The sequence below is a fragment of the Pollicipes pollicipes genome, unplaced genomic scaffold, assembly GCF_011947565.3.
Source record: "Pollicipes pollicipes isolate AB1234 unplaced genomic scaffold, Ppol_2.1 Scaffold_6138;HRSCAF=7277_pilon_pilon_pilon, whole genome shotgun sequence".
NCBI lineage: Eukaryota > Metazoa > Arthropoda > Thecostraca > Pollicipedomorpha > Pollicipedidae > Pollicipes > Pollicipes pollicipes.
The window spans coordinates 14,908,598-14,914,850 of record NW_023596818.1 but is presented as its reverse complement, the minus strand read 5'-3'; positions in this window follow the sequence as shown (position 1 = coordinate 14,914,850).

Below are 6,253 nucleotides of genomic sequence, written 5' to 3'. Positions count from 1 at the left end.
GCTGGCAGTGCCAGGCGGCCGTCGGCGTGGGCGCGCGCGCATCCTCGGTCGGCTCGCTCTCGTCGTCCGTCTCGACGCCGGACACGTAGTCCTCCGACTCGGAGGCGTACCGGCTCAGCTCCATCTGGGAGCGCGCCATGCGGCGCGAGCGCGCGGCGCGCCCGGAGCGCGCGCTCGGCGCCGGCGACGGCTGGCGCAGGTCGCGGGACGAGACGAACGCGCCGCCGGGGGGTAGCCGGTCAGGCTGGCGTTGCTGGGGTAGCGAACCATAGCGGGTTCGGGCGGCTCAGCCGGGTACCAGACACCGGCCGGGCCGTGGCAGGTCGGACACCCCAGCTGTGCCATCGACTGCGCCTGCCAAGACCAGAGGTACGCTATACTCTACCGATATCGCTCGGACGCGTGAATCTCCCGTAGACCACTTATTACAACACGTTTAGATGCTTAACTGACATGCGTTGCCAGCGCAAATTTAACGCTGAACTTGAAATCTCTCTCTCCCATCGATTGATAATTTGTCGAAGAGCTTAATACAATCAAGCATAATTTACCACACGTTAGCATTGTTTCCAGTATCTCTGTTTCCAGATTTTGACGAATAATGATGACAGAAAAGCATGGACCGCGACTATTTTTGTTTCGTTTCTGTGCCTGGTTCGCCGTGTACGGTTTCATGTCGATCTTACTTTTTCGTAACATATATGTTCATCTTTCACTTCGATAGTCGACAGAACATTTGCGAAGTGGAGCGATGGGAAACAAATTTGATCGTCATATTTCAACCGCCATTACCCGCACTTAACGTGTTAAAGGTAAAGAGTGGATTCCGGCGGTGATTCTGCTCAAGAGCTCGATTCTTGCAGTACCTTTGTGTATCTACATCTATGAAGATAGAGGGTCCATTACGCCTCTCCCACTCCATGGGCGCCATGACATGCCCACGCTCAGCACTCCTGCCTTCACTCCACACTCCCCATCTACTCTACTCTCCTCCTCCACTCCACACTCCTCTATCCATTTCCCATACTTCTACCTCTACTTAACGCTCCTTTCTCCACTCATCCCTGCGCTCCGCACTCTTCTATCCACTCCTCGTACTCGTTCTACTTTCCACACTCATCCCTCCACTCCATACTCATTACTCAACTCCCTTACTCCTTCCTGCACTCCACACTCCTTCCTGCTCCCCCGTACACTCCTCCCCCCCATTCCATGCACTCCTCCCTTCACTCCACACTCGAGCGATGAGGACGCTCACATGCATCATGTGTGGCACGAAGCCGGGCGGCGGGTGGTGGTGCGCCACCGTCGGTGAGCCCATGTCGCAGACGGAGCCGGCGGCCATCATCTGCGGCCAGCCGCGGCAGCTCTGGCCGCGCCGCGTCGTCACGAACCCCTGCCGGAGGGACACCGACACCCGTCAGCCGGCAGCGCTGCCGGTGGCGGCAGCGGCGCTGGTGCGCAGCTGCGGTGGTGATTCGGAACAGGGGCGTCATTATCCAAACGATCACTGAGAAACTACAAAGACTGGAATTAAGCTATTTTCTAATGTCATCTGCAAGACCATAGGACTAGTTATGTGACACCTGAAATCTGAAATTTAATGAGGAAGTGCCCCCCCCCCCTCAAAACTGCACTTAGTGGGGGCACTGCTCTGAGATGTAGACACCATTAAGATGGAAGAACTCTGGTTGGTTTACTTACATATCGTGTTATATCACGGAAGCCAACCAAATTGTAGATGATTGATTCGCTGGCTCATTGTGGAATAATAACTAAACTCACAGTGACCAGAGGGAATACAGTAAAAGAGCAATTTAGACCTACTGCTTGCTGTCTGCAGTAATTCTTGCTCACAGATCAAGGGAATCTATCATAGACGAAATCCTCTAATCAAAGAACAATACCTGGCACATAAAGCATGGCCGCAAATCGCACACAAGCCGCGCCTCGGTTGACGGGTTACCGGCAGCATGTCGTGCTGAGGGTGCTGCTCCTGCGGGTACATCCACGGCTGCGGCGACATCTGGCCCGACATGGACTGGCTGCGAGGACGAATGACGTCTCCGGAGCGCTCCTGGCGGTACGCAGGCTCGCGGTCGGCTCGGGCACTGTGATTAATATGACGTCCTACTAGCAGTTATAGGTGCCTATGCTATGGAGTGTTCTGGAAAGAACTAACATCGTTTTTCTACTACTCCCCCGCAAAAATCGGTGGTTCACTGTTCATACGAGGATTTTTCTTATCTGGACTCAAACGAAATACACGCGAAGTACGTTATATATCATCCTAGTCCGTGAAGACAGAACTACTGGCTAATTAAAAGGCGAAGAGTTATGCGGGTCCGTTCCTTTGATATAGCGTGACAGACGTCATCTTTAGTCTTGAGATAACTGGAGACGTGCTGTCTTCGCCGCTACACCTCCATCACCAGCCCACTGAGGTCGGACTAATGACTATCCGCGCGCCGCCCCGCTTGGCTTACGTCGGCGCAGACAGGCGGTGTCTGCCACTGGTGGCGCTCCTGCGAGTTGATGTCTGCGACGGTGGCCGGCAGGGCGGCGCTGGCGTCGTCGGATGGAGGCCGGCCCGAGTCGGCCGACGAGCGACTGAGGCTGCGCTGCGTCTGCTGACGACCGCCGCCCAGCGAGAGCGTCTGCACCGACGGCTCCTCCCACACCGACGACAGGCCACCTGGCGGCGGCGAGGCGGGTTGGCGTGTAGGTCGCGATGCCGCAGGCTCGTTCCTGATAAAGTGAGAAGCCGCATGACACTGATAAACGTGCTGTTTATCAAGCAAACAAGCAAGCTGTGGAAACATCTGCGACGTGCTGTCCTGTTGCTGTTTCGCAGGTTGTGAGGGAGGACCTTCTAGTCGAACATTGGGCGAAGGCCAGCTGGGTGAGGGAAGGCGTCGGGGGGGGGGAGGTCGGACGCGGGAGGGACTCGAGAGCGGTCGGAGTGACATGTGGCTCCTCGATGGCGTGGCGGCCATGGTGCGAGGAAACCGTCTGGTGGGGGGGGGGGGGGGGGAGAAGGAGGAGGAGGAATATGATGCTGAAGAATTGCCTACTGCGATAGGGATGAAGGGACGAATTTAGCCTCAAGGGAAGGCAGAAAGGGCAACACAAAACGGCTGGGGAGCGAGGGCTAGCTGCACGGAAAAGTTATTTCTTATGGAAAAAGATAAAGAAAGCGGATTGTGCGGAAAAGCAAGCCCATCCCAGTGATGTGACGTCATCTAACAAAAATTTGAAGGGGTTCCGCTAGAAGCGATTACGGTACACTCGGCTGCTTTCCAGGCGGAAGCGGTAGTTAGATTAGAGTAGAAGAAGGGGAGTATTAACATAATCAGTAAAACACGTGTGGGTTATTACACATGTACTTGGACTTTCACGTGAGATGGAAGCACCTCGGGATCAGTCAAAATATGCATGGAGCTAAAAGGCGGAAGCGATTCCTTGAATTGGTGTGGCTATCGGAGTTGAAGTTGAGTCCATATATATATATATACTATATATATATATATATATATATATATTATATATATCTTGAACATGACAGCATGTACGGCCAAAAACACCTCAAAATTTGTCTCTCTTGTATAAAATGTATTATGTAGGCTTTCATGAAACTCATATTACTCGTCATCTCCTAAACTGTGATCAACATACTAGATTTCATCGAAACCAATGCCGCTAGTAGAGACATTTATCTTTGAATCGGGATCTGAGTCCAATCAGTGCTGCTGTGCTGCTCGGCCGGCGTCAGAGTCGAAATCAGCCCAAACGTTCGATGGGTGGGGGTGGACTCTGATACTGGTTGCGGGAATTGGGCGATGCTTTAACATGGACATGAGGATAGCAAACCACTAACGCCAAATTGAAGCTACAGTCGGACTTCCGAAAGGCACTTGTGAAACATAACCGAGTGATGTTCATTGTCATATTATTACCAAACTCAAACTGAACTTAATTTCTGCAGTCCGCTTATAAAAGTCTTAGCATCGTGTTCAAATAAAATTTGGTGCATTTGTTTGATGACATTGTCGTAAACCACACTTCACAGCATAAAGATAAAGAATAATTCCAAACGAGTTTTCATCGTGTGTACTAAAACAGCTAAATTATGTACAGCAATGGGGGACCTCATCTCGCGTCTTCTTAACCTGCGCCGTTTAAATGACAAAACCACGAACAGCCGAAGACACCAGATGCATCTGTCTTAAACCACAACTTCAGCTGGATGCATTCGTACGTCACCTTTCATCCCCTAGTCATTATTTAATAACTTAACATTGATCAAAGTGGGGCCAGTAATCAAGACATCCGTCGACGCATTCATTCCGTTGGAAGCGACCTGCCACCAGATGTGTGGCTCAACTGTTATCAATTAGCGCGACATTTGTGGCTGCCGCGGCGGCAGACAAGTGATTTCAGACGATCTGCAGCGGCTTGGCAGGCTGCCAGCCAGAATAAAATGGTGGCGGCAGTGAAAGAGGCGGCGGTTCACCGCGTTGCAGGCAGCACAAAGACAAGTAGAATTGGCTGATTTGTGGACGGTGGATGTCAGATAAGTCATTACTGTGGTAGACGTTGGGGGGTGGTCCCCATGTATTCGCACAGGTATAGGAATGCGGATATCTTGGCTAACATACCAGGTGAGCCACTTTTTGTGTTAGCGGCGGCGGTGAGGTTCGCAAAAAGTACTTCGGCAAGTTTTTGTTGCGGTAGGTGGCAGCGTAACCCAATTGGCATACAGACCGTGCGTTTTCGTGTGGATGATAGAGTGTATCTGCACTGACTCAAAAGACGTACCTTTTTGTGCAGGCGGAGGAGGCAGCGGTCGAACGCCCATGAATCGTTTCAGGCTTCCCATGACACCGGAAGCCGACTCTTTTCCGGGGAAGGGCTGGCGACTGTTCGGAGAACAGGGTCAGAGACACTTGGGTCACTCGACTACGGACCGAACGGAAGCTAGTCATGTGGAACTCATACAGTGCCGTGAAGGTAGAGTCTATTTCTTAAGTAAATTAATTGCCGTTAATAGGGAGAGCAAATGTTAATATTCATCACTGTTTAATTCATACCAAGCTTTCAGACATTGACGTTACAGCGTTCAATAGCCATTCTTATTTTGTCGACCCGTTGTTTCATGAGCACATTTGCTCCACATGTAGGAATACGTTCTGGATTACAAATGTCTCACCTCTGCCTCGCGGCTAAACACAGCAACAGTCGCTTAAAAATAGCTGCTCGCACCTGCTCTTTTTGCCGAAGAGCCCGAATCGCTTGTTCCTCCTGGCGGGCGGCACGGGCGGCGACTCTGCAGGTCAGACTTGGGTGGCAGCAGAGGGTGTCGAAACGGCCGAGGCGCGCCGTCCACGGCCTGAGGGCACAAGCAACCAGCACTCAGACCGCGGCGACTGGAGACCGTAGGGAAACTTCGGCGCATCGCCGCAGGGCATACTGGTTGTCGCTATTCGGAGATGTCGTTTTCAGCATCCGGACCAAACTAGTCTGACAATTTTGAATGCAGACAACCCATCAACGCATCTATCCCACAACTCAAAACATAAATTTGATCACGTTCAGCATGTCAGATCAAATATATCGTTTTGCACGCTTAGCACAGAGCCAACACATTTTAGCACGCTGTTTCACATAAAGTGTGGCTCAAAGGGTACACCTGTTCTTCGAAAATCGGTTTGACCTCTTCACTCCACTTCGGTTAATACCTGATGGCTATTTTTAGTTCATTCGAACCCTCGCCGGTGGCGCTTGAAAATTGTCCGATCCAATCCTGGACAATCCATGGATTTACCACATTTGTCAAGAGCAAAGCTGCTGGTAATGAAAAGCCCATTTTCAGATCTTTCAAACTCTTAAACACGAATCGGTGGTGTTCGCTAGCCTCTATTTGCGGCACATCTTGGCTACTTGAATTGACATAGAAGTGGGTTTACGCACCATCAATGATAATCAATTTAGTTGGTAATTCAGCTTACCAGACGAAAATCAGCCTCAAACAGTTTTGTCTCCATCTGCCACACCTCAGGCTTTAGCAACGCAAAGCGACTGGGTAACGGTTAATCGCTTACAGAGCAAATATGGGCTATTTATTACCAGCAAATACTTCTGTGGCTAGCTTTCGAGACCACTTGACCGTATAAACGCCAGTGACCAAAGCTGCCTGTCTGCCGAGGGACTTGCCTTCCTGACGTGGGCGGTCCTCTTGGGGTGTCGGTGGTAC